We start from the raw sequence: 15,745 nt of genomic DNA on the forward strand, positions 1-15,745 counted from the left end.
CAGGACAAACTCAAAGAAATCCACATCATGATATATTATCACCAAACTGCTAAAAGACAAAGATGGAGAGAATCTTGAAAGCAGCAGGAGAAAAGTGATTGATCACATCAATGGCTTCTCAAATGGCTTCTCAAAAAGATTAAGTGTATTTCTCATCAAAAATCATGGAGACTAAATGGCAGTAGAACAATATATTTAAAGATTGAAAGGAAAAACATGTCAACCAGGAGTTCTGCATTCAGCAAAACAACCCTTCAAATAATTCATAATTATTATTCAAGAAGAAATTATGACATTCTTAGCTAAATGGAAGCTAAGGGAATTCACTACTAGTTATCTGCCCTATGAGAAATGCTAAAGGGAGTCCTTCAGGTTGAAATAAAAGGATACTAGAGAGTAACTTAAAGCTACACAAAAAAGATAAAGAACAATGATAAAGGTAACTACACAAATAAATATAAAACCTAATAATGCTATATTTTTGCTATGTAACTCCTCTTGTTTATTTCCTATTTCATTTAATAGACAAATGCATAAAACAATAATCATAAATCTATGTTAACAGACACACAATGCATAAAAACACCATCTATGACAGTAAGAACATCAAGGAGAAGATGGAGCCAGTAAGGGGTAGAGTCAATGTCTGCTACTGAAGCTAACTTGGTATCAATTCAAACTAGAGTTTTATAAATTTAGGATGTTAACTGTAATTCCCATGGTAACCACTAATACCTAAAAATATATGTAAAAAGAAATGGAAAGGGAAATGATATACAGAAAAAAAATCAATCAAACACAAAATAAGTCAGTATTAGAGAAGCTGAGGAACAACAAAAAATAATACAGAAAATAAATAGCACAATTGCAGATATAAATCCTTCATTATCAGTAATTACTTTAAAGGTGAATGAGTTAAGTTCATCAATTAAAAGACAGATATTGGCAGAGTATTTTTTTAAAAACATAATACAGCTATATGCAGCTTTTAAGAGACTCATTTGAGACCCAAAGACACAGACAGCTTAAGAGTCAAGGGATGGAAAAAGAAACTCCATGCAAACAGTAACCAAAAGGAAGCCTGGCTACCTATATCAGACAAAATTCATTTTTATAAACAGTAAGCAAAAGGAAATCTGGCTACCTTTATTAATATCAGACAAAATTGATTTTACACACAAAACTGTTGCAAGAGACAAAGACATTTTATAGTGAAGGATCAATTCACTAAGAAGCTAAAACAATTATATATATATATCAAACAATAGAGTCTCAAAATGTATGAAGCAAGCAGTGACATAACTGAAGGAAGAAATAGTCTCCAATGATAGTTGGAAACTTCAAAAAGCCCACTTTCAATAATGCAGAGGACATGTAGACAGAAAATCACTCATAAAAGACTTGAATAACATTATAAATCAACTACATCTGACAAATAAAGAACATGCCGCCTAACAATGGCAAAACATATATTCTTCTCACCTGCATGTTAAGCATTCTCCAGAATAGACCATATGTTAGATCATAAAATAATTCTAAAACTTCAAAATATCCAAAATTATATAGTGAGTGATTACAATGGAACCAACCACAATGGAACAAAGCTAGATATCAATAACAAAAGAAAAACTGGAAAACTCTCGAAAACACAGAAATTAAATAACACTCTTAAGCAATGTAAGATCAGGGAAAGAATCACTAGGGAAACTAGAAAATACTTAAATATAAAAAAAAATAAAAACACAACACACCAAAAACTTAAAGGATGCAGCACAATCACTGCTTGGAGGGAAATTTGTAGCTATAAACACCTCCACTAAAAAAAAGATTTCAAATAAACGACCCATCTTCACACTCTAAGGAACTAGAAAAGCAGCAGAAACTAAACACAAAGTCATCAGAAAGAAAGAAATAATGAGGATTACAGCAGAGAGAAACAAAATAGAGAAAAGCAATAGAGGGAATCAATGAGGCAGAAGCCTGGTTCCTTGGGAAAAAAATCAACAAAAATTACAAACCTTTAACAAGATTAAGAAAAAAAGAAAGGAGATGCAAATAACTACTACTGACCTCAAAGAAATCAAAAGGATTATACTGTGAACAGTTTTATACCAACATGTTAGACAATCTAGATGAAATGGACAAATTCCTTGGGGGTAAAAAAAAAAGTTATCAAAAGAGAAGAAAATCTTTTTTTCCTCACCAGGTGGCATACAGGATCTTAGTTCCCTGATCAGGGATGGAACCCACGCCTCCTGCGTAAGGAGTTTAGAGTCTTAACCGCTGGACCACCAGGGAAGTCCCAAGAGTAGAAAATCTTAACAGATTTATAATAAGAAAAGAGATTGAATCAGTTAATAAAAATCTCCCCAAAAAGAAAAGTCAGAACCATATGACTTCAGAGGTGGGTTCTATCAAATATTTAAAGAAGAATTAACATGATTCCTTCTCAAACTCTTCCAAAAAACTGACAAAGCTAGCACATTTTATGAGGTCAGTAATACCAAAAATAATAACTAATACCAAAGATATCATAAGAAAACCACAGATAAATATGTCTTATGAATAAACACACAAAATTACTCAATAAAACACTAGCAAACCAAATCCAAAAGCATATTAAAGAAAGTTATACACCATGACCAAATGGGATTTAAGTCAGGAATTCCATCGAGGTTGAACTTCTGAAAAGCAATGTAATACAAACCCTACTGAGAGAATGAAAGGAAAAAAAAAATGACATTATCATCTCAAAACACACAAGTGGAACATTTGACAAAATTCTACACCCTCTCACAATAAAAAGACCCACAAACTAGGTTAGAAGGGAACTTCCCTAACACGATAAGGAGAATTTATAAGGAATTCACAGTCATATTCAACAGTAAAAGAAGGAAAGTATTTCCTTAAGATCAGGAATATGACAAAAATATCACTTTGACCACTTCTATTCAACATTTTACTAGAAGTTCTAGTCAGAGGATTTAGTCAAGAAAAAGAAAGAAAATGTATCCAAATTGATAATGTCTTTTAGAAATAGGAAGAAGTAAGACTGTTTGCAGATGACATGATTTTATATATATAAAATCCCCTAGAATCCACAAAAAAACTATCAGAGCTAACAAATGAATTTAGCAAAGTTGCAGGATACAAGATCAACTTACATAGGTCAGTTTTCTTCCTATGCAGCAGCAATAAGTAATCTGAAAAGGAAATTAAAAAAACAATTCCATCTACAATAGCATTTATAAGAATAAGATACTGAGAAATAAACTTAACCAAGAAAGCAAAAGACTTATACTTTAGGTATTACAAAATATTGCTGAAAAAAATTTAAGAAGATATAAATAAATGGAAATATATACCATGTTCATGAATGGGAAGACTTAATATTGTTAGTATGACAATACTCCACAAAGTGAACTATAGTTCCTTAAATTTATATGAAACTGCAAGGAACCTCAAATACCCAAAACAATACTGAGAAAGAGAAACACAGTTGGAGGACTCACACTTTCCAATTTCAAAATTTACTACTTAATACAAAGCTACAGTGACCAAAAGACTGTAGTATCAGCATAAGGACAGACACAGAGACCAAAAGAATAGAATTGAAAGTCCAGAAATAAACCAAATCAACCATAGCCAACTGACTTTTGACAGGACCATTCAACAGGGAAATACTATCTCTTCAACAAATGGTGCAAGGGAAAATAGATAACCACATACAAATAATGAAGATGGACCCATACTTTACTTCTTATACAAAAATTAATTAAAAGTAAATCAATGACCTAAAGCTAGGAGCCAAAATTGTAAAGCTATCAGAAGAAAACACAAGGCTAATCTTTATAACCTCAGATTTGGCAATGGATTCTTAGATTTGACACCAAAAGCATAAGCAATAATAAATAGACAAATTATACTTCATAAAAATTAAAATATTTTTGTACATTAAAGAACATTACCAACAATGTGAAGGAATGGAGGGAAAAAATGGCAAACCACATATCTGATAGAGGATTAATATCCAGAATATGTAAAGAACTCTTACAACTCAACAAAGAAGAGTAGTCCAAATTTTAAAATTGGTAAAAGACGTGAATAGACATTTCTCCAAAGAAGACATACAAATACTCAGCAAGCACTTCATTCCCTCTAGGACAACCTCAATCAAAAACTAAAAACTAACAAGTGTTGACAAGAATGTAGAAAAATACAATGAAACCTTGAATATTACTAGTGACCATGTAAAACAGTATAGCTGCAATGGAAAAAATATTTGCTGTTCCTTAAAAAGTTAAACATAGAATTAGCATATGACTCAGAAATGCTGCTTCTAGGTACATACCTAATAGAAAGGAAAACATATGTCCATATAGAAACTTGTGCATGAATGTTTATAGTAGTGGTATTCATAATAGCCAAAACATAAAAAAGCCCAAATGCCCATCAGCAGATAAATGTATAAACAAACTGAGAAATGTATGTATTGTGTATGTACGTGTGTGTATTGAGCCTTATGTGTATGTATGTGTGTGTGTCAGAGTATTCAGACATAGAAAGGATATCTGCTACAACTAAGATGAATTTTAAAAACATTATGCTAAGTGAAAGAAAGCAGACACAAAAGGTCACATGTTGTACAGTCTACTTAAATAACTGCTTTTAAGGTATGGTGTGGTTTTCTTTGATCCTTTCAAACACCATATGTTCTTCAAATAGTGATATTGTACTTACACAGATTTAAACTATAATCTCCATAGAATCATGTATGTGGCTCTTCTTTTCAGTACTTTAGTTTTTTCTTTAATTCTGCTTTAATCTCATCTCTAATACTTGATTTTTGTCTTTCCCCATTAAGAAAAAGTACAAATTATATATTCAAATCTAGTTATAAACTACAATTATTTTAAAGTGAAAAAATAAGATGAAAATGAAGTACATGGGGAAAATTCACACAGCATAACAATCTCGCCAAAATTTTAGGTAAGATATGACCCTTAAAAATACAGTTTCCAAAATGAAATGTAAATATTTATATGCTTTTCACCAAAGACAGGAAGGAGAAACTAAGCTTTTAGTCAAGACCAGGTAATGGAGGTAAGTTAGGAATCCTAAGATTCCTTTTGCCTTCTATTTGGACTTTTGCCTTCTATTTGGAAAAAACAATTTATTCCCATCATTTGTAATCTTGTAATATATAACTGTATACTATATAAATTTCTAAAATAAGGCATATTTGTGTATACAAATATGGCTATTATTGGACATCTAATTTTTAAGGAAAATAAATTCATTTCAAAACACTCAACTAGTTATAAATTATTCTGGAAATGTTCTCCTCAAGTTCTCTAAATTTATTTTACAACTTTAAAATCAGGAGGAGTGTTTTTTGGATGCTAGAAATTAAATACGGTATATATTTCTCGAAACTGTTGTAGAAGATAGACAGTATCATTGCTAAATTTACATCATGACTATGATTTGAAGACTACAATATGAAGAAGAAACTCAATATCCCCACGCTGAATAATTAGAAGGAAAAAAATGAATGAATTATTTCTCCAAGACTAAATATTCGTTTTTCAAATATTACTAGGTATCCCTGAAAGTTAATAAAATCAAAGCGAACAAATAAAAAGAAATTCTGAATTCCTCTATTCATTTATAGACAGTAATATGAAATAAACACAAAACCCACATTTTATCTTTTGTCTTTATATAAATAATTATCAAAGCATTCTAACAATTTATGTCTTACTTTGATCACACAGGCTTGTCTGTGAGGAAAATAAACTGCTGTGATGTTAATGACGCTTGTAAGCCCACCCTATGAATTCTACAATCCAAGGGAAACTTTTTTCATATGACATCTACTCAAGAAATCAGAACTGGGGACATGTCATGGCTTGAACCTTATAGGAGAAACCCCACCCTCAACTTTGTCAGAACTGCTTTTATTCAAGTAATTCTGCTATTATTCCCTTCTGTTTCTTTTTTTTTTTTTTTAAACCATATCTCCTTATCTTGAGTGTTCTGAAATAGACATTCTCTTTCAATATATGCATTATGGAAACTGTTTGTGCTGCTAAACAGATAAACATGTTTTCTACATTTATTTGTTCATGGGTTGAAAACAAAAAAACATAAGGTGTTTTTAATGTATTTCTAGCTTTGCCATTTAAATACTTGTTCCCAGGCAGTCTTAATTTACATATCATGACTTTTGTGTTATTTTTCTCTTGTTGTTCTTGTTAATTGAATATTCATCTTTGGTATCTCAAAGAAAAACAACTCTTCAACTACTTTTGATCCTTCTAGAGGAGTCAAAATCTATGGGCACCAGGTTGGATGCATAAGACAAGTGCTCGGGCATGGTGCACTGGGAAAACCCAGAGGGATCGGGTAGAAAGGGAGGTGGGAGTGGGGATCGGGATGAGGAACACATGTAAATCCATGGCTGATTCATGTCAGTGTATGACAAAAACCACTACAATATTGTAAAGTAATTAGCCTCCAACTAATAAAAATAAATGAAAAAAAAAAAAGAATACAGAACGAAAGAAAAAATCTATGGGCACATGATAAAAAGATGACTGTCTCTTCCTTGCCAGCAAAAGAAAGATACCTTATATGCAGGTACATAGGTTACTAAGTGCTACAGTCAGCTTCCTTTTCTACCTTGGATGCACATACCTCCATTAAATGGTGCCAATTCTCAATAAGGCAGCTTACATACAAACAAAACTACATGAGAAGAAACTCAATGACTCTGAATATTCTGCCTAAATGAGGAGACTTCTAAGGTGTAGCACTTAAATTTTTGTAATACATTTAGTATTTTTTTAAAGATACAATTCTTCCACACTGCTTCAGTGATTAGTAGTTGCTTTATCTAGTCATTCCTGTAGACTGTAATAAATGTCAAACAACTCAAAGCCCAGTTTTCTGATAGAGTTTCTCTTAATACAATGTGTAGAATGTGTGTGAAGAATGCTGAGAAGCAGGAAACTACTGGGATAGCATTGGAGATATTACGCTACGTCTGGTAAAGTTGCTGTGTGACAGGCAAATCTTTCATTCCCCTCATCACCAGAACTGTGATTAAAACTCTGGCTACCTGAAACCAAATATAAGGTTGTGCTCTCTTCACTCAGCTGTCAGTCTTTCAAGTAGTTGGTTTACAGGTTCTGAAAAAAGACGTGCTCCTGTTTTAAACATGTAGATGAAAGACTGGCTTTTCCATATTCAATCAGACGAAACATTCAGTTTTTTTCTCTTAACTCCACATCACTGTGGAATAGTGACAACTACAGGACCTTAGGTTATTACTTTGTTGAACTCCATTTTTCCTTATTAATTTTATTTTCCCTATTAATTTTGTTTTATTGTCTCCACCTAAATTCGTTTTTAAATATATATCATAAATTCAAGTAAAATTAATATAGTACTTTTTTATTAATATAAAAAAGTTGATATAACTTTGACACAGATGACATCATGAATATATAAAGAAAATGACAGTGAATGTCATAGCCTGAAGTATGAAAAAAGTCAATACTAAGATTTTCACCAAGTTTCTCACATTCCTCATGTCTTCATAAACATGCCAGTAAATGTCAGTTAGACATTTACTGACATCAGTAAACCTCCATGACCTCAATTAAGGGTCAATGAGAAAACATTTCATTTTTAACTTTGCTGATCACTGCACAAGTTTAAATAGCATTATGCCATTTTCACACTGGATTTTCTAAGTAGTCTTCTAAAAAATAACTGAAGTATTATGCTTCAAACTTTCTTTAAAAATAAGTCTTATAATACAAAAGAAAACCATAGTATTGATAGTATTAATATCTTTTAGGGTGCCTTAGAGTTGTTACTGAGTTCAAGCTCGCTCTGCTCACCACAAGATAAGTCAATGAATCCCAGATGAAGTGTTGGGACTAGAAAGGGAGCCTGGATGTCAGATTCTTTTAAAGAACAGAAATGGGCGGAAGTGAGGAAACAAAGTAAAAAGACTATTTAATTCCTGCAAATATCTCCTAGAATGGCAAGCCTCAGATAGGGGGATGTGTTTGTTTCACTTCCTCACAGTCATTTCATGGGTGGTGTAAAATGGAATATCTCCTGCCATATCAACAAAGATGTCACATCTTTCTGTGATTTCCACCTCCCCAAATGTGAATTCCTGGGGCCCTGGGCTTTATTTGCCACACAAAGTACTCAAGAATGTCACAGTCCTTCACAGGTGGGTGGGATCAGGTTATTTCCATTAGGCAGGCCATTATGTATGCTTATAATAACAAAAAGGGTTAAAGTCACAGAAGCAGATCCAGTGTAAATTCAAAATTAACCCTTTCTGGTTACAGAGTCACTTAAAGTAGTCTAAAGAAAGATTTAATTGTATTTCTTCCACTGTTTTTCTCTTGGGTTAAAATGTTGTATGTAACACAAGATAAAAGCTAACAAAAATAAGTAGCAATAAAATTACTATTATTTTATCACTTAAGAAACTAAAAAATGAGATTGAAGAGGTACAAGATGATGTTTAAGGAAGACCCTAAGTTCACCTCCCAAGGAACATCAAATCCATACCCACATATAGAGCAATTCCTCTTGAAAAAGACTATGGGCTGACTGAACAACTACTGCACACAGAAGGACCACATAGAAATGGGCAGGAAAGACAGAAACACAGGATCCATGGGAGCCCCATTCCTGACACAGGAATTTGCAGAAGGGAGGGTATTTAGTTAGGGCCCTAAGTGCAGAATCACACACCCTGGGAGACAGTGAAAAAAATCGCAGTTTTAAAGGGCACCCAGAGTGCACAGGAAGGAATTCATTGACTAATCCTAGAGCGTCTGCAAAATGGAAAGAGAACTGCTGGAGCTCTCTCTGAGACCAAAGGATCAGAGAGAGCCATCATTTGATCTCCCCAGGACTCTCAGGCCCACACCTGCTCCAGGCTCCAGCTGCACCAAGGAAACCGTGGCCTAGAAACTGCCCCCAGCCAGGGTACACTTCAGACCCAAATGTCCTACCAATATGATCTTGGGCACAGCACTCCCCAAGGAATAACCTAACCTGGGCCTGCTCCAGCCTCAGCTGCCCCGTCAAGTCAACTTCAGATGCAGCGCTCCCTAGGGCCTGCACTTGGCCACTCTAGCTCCAGCAAGTCTGCCAAAGCCATCAGGCTCTAGTACTCTACACAGAGGGTACTGCCAGGCAGAGCCACACCTTCAAGACCAGGAGAAGGAGCTGTTTCACCTAATCCAGAGAAACAAAGTTTCAGACAAAATAACAAATAAAACCAGAGAGGAAAAAATGCTAAAGAAATGGAGATAAGTAATCTACCTGATAAAGAATTCAAAGAAATGGATATAAGGATGCCCATTGAACTCAGGAGAAAAGAATTTCAACGAAAACTTAGACAATATAAGAAAGAATCAGTCAGAACTAAAGAATACAATAATTGAAATTAAAAAAAATACACTAGAGGGAATAAACAGCAGATTAGACAACACAGAAGAATGAATAAGTAATCTGGAAGATAAGAGTAGTGGAAATCACCCAATCAGAACAGCAAAAAGAAATTTTTTAAATGAGGACAGTTTAAGGGACCTCTGAGATAACATCAAGTATGCTGATAATTGCATTATAGGTGTCTTAGAAGGAGAAAAAGGAAAGAGACAAAAAACAACAACAACAACAAGCTTGTCTGAAGAAATAATGGCTGAAAACCTCCCTAACCTGGCAAAGGATACAGATATCTACTCATAGAAAGCACAGAGTCCCAAACAAGATGAACCTAAAGAGATCCACACCAAGACATATCATTGAAATGGCAAAAGTTAAAGAGAGCATCTAAAAGGTAGCAAGGGAAAAATAACTAACCACATACAAGGGAAGACTACCAGATGATTTTTCAGCAGAAACTTTACAGGCCAGAAGGGAATGGTAGGATATATTTAAACTGCTGACAGGAAAAAACTTATAACATAGACTATTCCATCTAGAAAGTTTATCATTTAAAATTGAAAGAGAGATAAAGAGCTTCCCAGACAAACAAAAACTAAAGGAGTTCAATACCACTAACTTGGACTTAACAGAAAATGATAAACGGTCATCTTTAAGCAGAAAAGACTATAAGTATAAATAAGAATATATGAAAAAAATTTTCACTGGTAAAGGCAAATATATAGTAAAGGCAAATATATAATAAAGGCAAGTTGATCTGCCATTTAAAAAGCTAGCAAAAAAAAAGGACAAAAGAGGAAAGTAGTACCATTAACTATAGTACAGTGTTGTGGCAGTTAAGGAATACATAAAATTTTTTAAAAATTTAAAACTTGGTATTAGAAACATAAAATTGGGTGGCATGGTTAAAAAATGTAGGACTCTTAGAATGTCTTTGAATGTAAGTGACTATCAACTCAAAACAGATCGATATTTATACAGGTCAGTATATATGAACAACATGGTAAACACAAACCAAAAATCAACAATGGATATACAAAAAATAAAGAGAAAGGAATACAAACAAAACATTAAAGGAATCCACTGAACCACAAGGGAAGAAGAGAGAAGACAGGAACAGAGAAGAACTCTTTAAAAAATCAGAAAACAATTAACAAATTGGCAATAAGTACATACTTATCAATAATTAAGTATAAATGAACTAAATGCCTTAATCAAAAGACATAGGATAGTTGAATGGATAAAAAACAAGAGCCATCTCTATGCTGCCTGCAAGAGACTCACCTCAGAAATAAAAACAGACATAGACTAAAAATGAAAGGGCAGAAAAGTTATTTTATGCAAACGGGAACAAAGGAAAGCTAGGCACCATACTCATATCAGGCACAATAAACTTGGGAACAAAGGCTGCAACAAAAGAGAAGAGAGGATATTACACAATGATTAAGAATTCAATCCAACAGGAGGACGTAACATTTGAAAACACTTACGGCACCCCAACATAGGAGCACCTAAATATGTCAAGCAAATAAAAACAGAAATAAAGGAAGGAATACACAGCAATGCTATAATACTAGAGAGCTTTACTATCCCCATTCCATCCAAAAGCGGCAGAGTGTACATTCTGTTCAAGTGCACATGGAACTTTCTCTGGGATAGATCACATGTTAGGCCAAAACATAAGTCGCAATAAATTTAAGAAGACTGGAACCGTATCAAGCCTCTTTTCTGACCATACAGAATAAAACTAGAAATTAATCTCAAGAAGAAAACTGGAAAGAAAGAATACAAGCACAAGAAGACTGAATAACATGATAGTAAACAACCAATTTCCACAAACAAATCAAAGAGAAGCTTAAAAAAAACAAAAAATATCTGAGACAAATGAAAATGGAAACACAACAGTCCAAATCTATGGGATGCCGCAAAAGCTATTCTAACAGGCAAGTTCACAGTGATATAGCTGTCTCAAGAAACAAGAAATGGTACCTCATTGTGGTTTTGATTTGCATTTCTCTGATGATGAGTGATGTTGAGCATCTTTTCATGTGTTTGTTAGCCATCTGTATGTCTTCTTTGGAGAAATGTCTGTTTAGTTCTTTGGCCCATTTTTTGATTGGGTCGTTTATTTTTCTGGAATTGAGCTTCAGGAGTTGCTTGTATATTTTTGAGATTAATCCTTTGTCTGTTTCCTCATTTGTTATTATTTTCTCCCAATCTGAGGGCTGTCTTTTCACATGCCAATGTATGACAAAACCCACTGAAATGTTGTAAAGTGATTGGCCTCCAACTAATAAAATAATATTTAAAAAAAAAAAAAAAAAGAAAATCAATAGGCAATAAAGGTGGTTCTTGTTAAAACTAAAAAAAAAAAAAAAAAAAAAAAAGAAACAAGAAAAATCTGAAGTAAGCAATCTCAATGTACATTTAAAGAAAAAACAAAGCCCAAAGTTTGCAGGAGGAATAAAATTACAAAGATCAGAGTAGAAGTAAAAACTAAAAAGTCTATAGAAAATATCAGTAAAAGTAACAGTTGGTTCTTTGGAAAGGCAAACAAAATTGACAAACCTCTAGCCAGATGCATCAGGGGAAAAAAAAAGCCAAATAAATAAAATCAGAAGTGAAAGAGGAGAATTTGCACCCAAAACCACAGGAATACAAGATCAAAAGACAATACTATAAATAATTATATGCCAAGAAATTAGATAACCTAGAAGATATGGAAAAATTCCTAGAAACATATAATTTTTCAAAACTGAACCACGGATAATAGAAAATCTGAATAGGTTGATTACTAGTAACAAAACTGATGCTCAATTGTGTCCAACCCTTTATTACCCCATGAACTACAGCCCACCAGGCTGCTCTGTCCATGAGATTCTCCCAGCAAGAATATTCAAGTGGGGTGCTATTTCCTCCTCCAGGGGTCTTCCAGACCCAGGGATCAAACCTGCATCTCTTACCTCTCCCACACTGGCAGGTGGATTTTTTACTACTAGCACCACTTGGAAAGTCCCACAAAATTGAATTAGTAACCAAAAAATTCCAAAAATACAAAAGTCAAGGTCCAAATAGCTTTACAGGTGAATTCTACCAAACATCTAAAGAAGAGTTAACACCTGCCTTCCTCAAATTATTCCAAAAAATTGCAGAGGGAAAAATGCTCCCAAACTCAATTGACAAGAACAGCATCACCCTGATACCAAAACAGATAACCACTTATATGTGGAATTTGAAAAACAAAATAAATAAATAAAACAGAAATATACTCATAAACACAGAAAACAAATTGAAAGGGATTATTAGATACAAACTTCCAGCTACAAGATAAATGTCATAAGGATGTAATGTATACATAGGAAATCTACCCAATAATACTATAAAAACTTTATATGGTCACTGCTGTTAACTGGCCTTATTGCAGTGATCATTTCATGATGTACAAAAGTTCAAATCACTATTCTGTTCACCTTAAACTAATATAATAGTGCATGCTAACTTTAACTGAATTTTTAAAAATTCTTTCAATGAAAAAGAAACTGGAAAATGGTTGAAACGATTTTCTTTCATACTTTTGCAAAATTTTTGTGCTCATTCACTTCAGTCATGTTTGACTCTTTGCAATCTCATGGACTGTAGCCCACCAGGGTCTTCTGTCCATGGGATTTTCCAAGCAAGAATACTGAAGTGGGTTGCCATTTCCCTCTCCAGGGGATCTTCCTAACCCAGGGATCAAACCAGCATCTCTTATGTCTTCTGCATTGGCAGGCAAGTTCTTTATCACTAGCATCACCTGGGAAACCCAAGTGGCAAAGTTCTTACCTCCGCTCAAAATTCTAATAAATGTCTCATCCTCAAAGGAGAATTATTCTGAAAGCTATAGATCTCTTTGAGGAATCTGAAGATTTAAGTATAACTTTACACTTCTAAACTATTTAATGCATATTCATACTGCATCCATATTTTAACTTGCAAAAACATACTCCAAAAAATCTAGTTCAAATGTATTAAATACAAAAGATCTTCTACGTGACATGCTAACACTAGATATAGTTTTAATGAGAGGTGTAAAAGAAAGCAACAGGAAGACAGAAGTAGAAGGTAATACAAGTAAAAGACACAAAATCAAACAGAAATAAATGTCATTACATAAAGATTTTTCAAACACTTAAGAAATACTCTAAACCAATAATCTGTACTAGAGTCCACAAATTATACTTAGGCAATTGTTTTCTATTTTACTAAAAATAATTTATATTCACTATAATTCTGTTGTCTAAAAGCCCTGTGACTTTATTTCTTGGTATTTTGAAAGAAGCAGTAAGATTAGTTGACCTAGGTTCCTTACATAAATTTTTCTTTGACTAAAAGAAAGAGGAAAATAAGCAAGGCAGAGAGAAGAAAAAGGAAGAGAACGTATTAAAAACACCTTAAAATAACCACAACAGAACATCAGTACTTTCAAGTGAAAGAAAGAGAAGAAGGTTTGGTAGGAAATGTCATAATTTTAGTTATAAAATATATTTTATAAAATTGTTTCACATGTGTGAATGTGTATGCTCCTTCCCCCAGCTAAGTACAGGAAAGGGATGATAGACATGGGTGACAGAAAATAAATGTTGTCGATCTACTTCTGGCGAGATGAAATGTGAATTACCCCTGTTCCAAACACAAGGAAGGGCTGGATGAAATACAAACAAGCAAACAAAAATTACATAGTTTAGAAATATCCAGGCACCAGAAACAAAGAGAACTCAAAGCCAGAGTGACAAGAATATAAACTGACAGCATGATAATTTAAGAAGTACAGAGTAGAAATAGGGCCTCAGAGCCAGCAGCTAAAGCTTTAAGGTCCTTATGCAGGAGGATAAAATGTACGGTTTGGGGCCCACACAAGTAGGCATATTAGAAAAGAACTAAGATACTTGAGTAAAAAATTCAGATAAGAAGAGACTGCTCACTCCATATAAACGGGTATTAAAAACAAAAACATAATCTCTACTCACAAGCCTAGGAGAGCAGCAAGGAAGCTGATTCTCTGCCAAAAGCTCAAAATAAGAAAAAAGTTTCCTATGAAAGAACAAAACCTAAAGATAGGTTTGGGGTTCAAATTTACATTACATGCATGGTATGGTAATCCCATGCCAGATTTAAAAAACAGAGCCTAATAACAATTTTTTATATACTATACTATTATGGTATGACATCCAGGAATACTATTAAAAAAAAAAAAAAAGCTGAGTTCTGAACATGTGAAGAGTATGTATATGTTTATCTAAGAAAGAACACACAGTTGATTCTCTTTTCTTTAAAAAAAAAAAGGAGGGGGGAATCACAGGTGATTGTTTGCCTGTAGGAAAGGAAAAAAGAGAGTGGAAGGGAAAAGAATAGAAGTTAGACTTCTCCAAATTTATCTTATTTTCTATATTTGACTTTGAAACTATGTAAACATCTAACATCTAATTATAAACCAAAACTGAATCAAGAATTTTTAAAAGTGATTCCCAAAATATACAAGTAAAATGAAACAAACTAATCTATGTATCAAGTTGATGAGGCTCAAACACATAGAGAGCAATTATTTCAAGTGGTTTCAAAACCAAGTAATTTGATTGTAAATCCTTAATGTGGTTTAGTTGCTAAAGTCGTGTCCAACTCTTGCAACCCCATGGACTGTAGCCTGTCAGGCTCCTCTGTCCATGAGAAATCCCAGGCAAGAACACTGGAGTGGGTTGCTATAATAGGATATAACAAAGACCAAAAGAACTACAAAGAAATTTTAAACAATATCAGTAACCATATTATTAGAAATGGCATTGGTCTTGTTATACTGATTAACATAGAGAGAGCAAATAATTATATTAATATCACAAGAAACCAATGTTTTCAGCATATGAGTCAACACACAAAAATAAAAGAAGCTAGGTAAAAATCCTGTAATCTCAAATTTGAGCAGCAATATCAGGATAAATTCATGAGACATTTTTCTCTAAAAAAATTCACCTTGCCTAGCTCTTCATATTACACTAACAAGGCCGAGATACAATGACAAATCCAAAACACTAAGCATGCCATCTTCCAAATTGCGATCTCTAAAACCACTTTGAACCAAAAGAACTAAGTTTACTTAGAACAGCTGATATCAGATCTAGGGTGGGAAACTTACAAGATGAACCTGAAATATCTTACTATACCAGAAAACAGTAAGATAAGTAAAAGTTAACGATATTATGTAAAAGGGCCCTATGGTGGTGGTGAT

At 33.5% G+C, this 15,745-nt stretch overlaps 1 protein-coding gene across 11 annotated transcripts in view; it reads right to left on the reverse strand.

Annotated features, from left to right (window-relative positions):
* The window catches only part of LOC136144354 (serine/arginine repetitive matrix protein 3-like), a 139,158-nt gene that overhangs the window by 46,228 nt on the left and 77,185 nt on the right, over positions 1-15,745 (reverse strand). The window contains exon 5 of one of the 11 annotated variants that reach the window (XM_065904723.1): positions 3,165-3,203. The exons of the other annotated variants lie outside the window; for them this stretch is intronic. The gene's annotated coding sequence lies outside the window, so the exon portion shown is untranslated. The remainder of the gene's footprint in view (positions 1-3,164; positions 3,204-15,745) is intronic. 11 annotated transcript variants of the gene reach the window in all.

This window comes from Muntiacus reevesi, chromosome 1 (assembly GCF_963930625.1).
Source record: "Muntiacus reevesi chromosome 1, mMunRee1.1, whole genome shotgun sequence".
NCBI classification, from domain to species: Eukaryota; Metazoa; Chordata; class Mammalia; order Artiodactyla; family Cervidae; genus Muntiacus; species Muntiacus reevesi.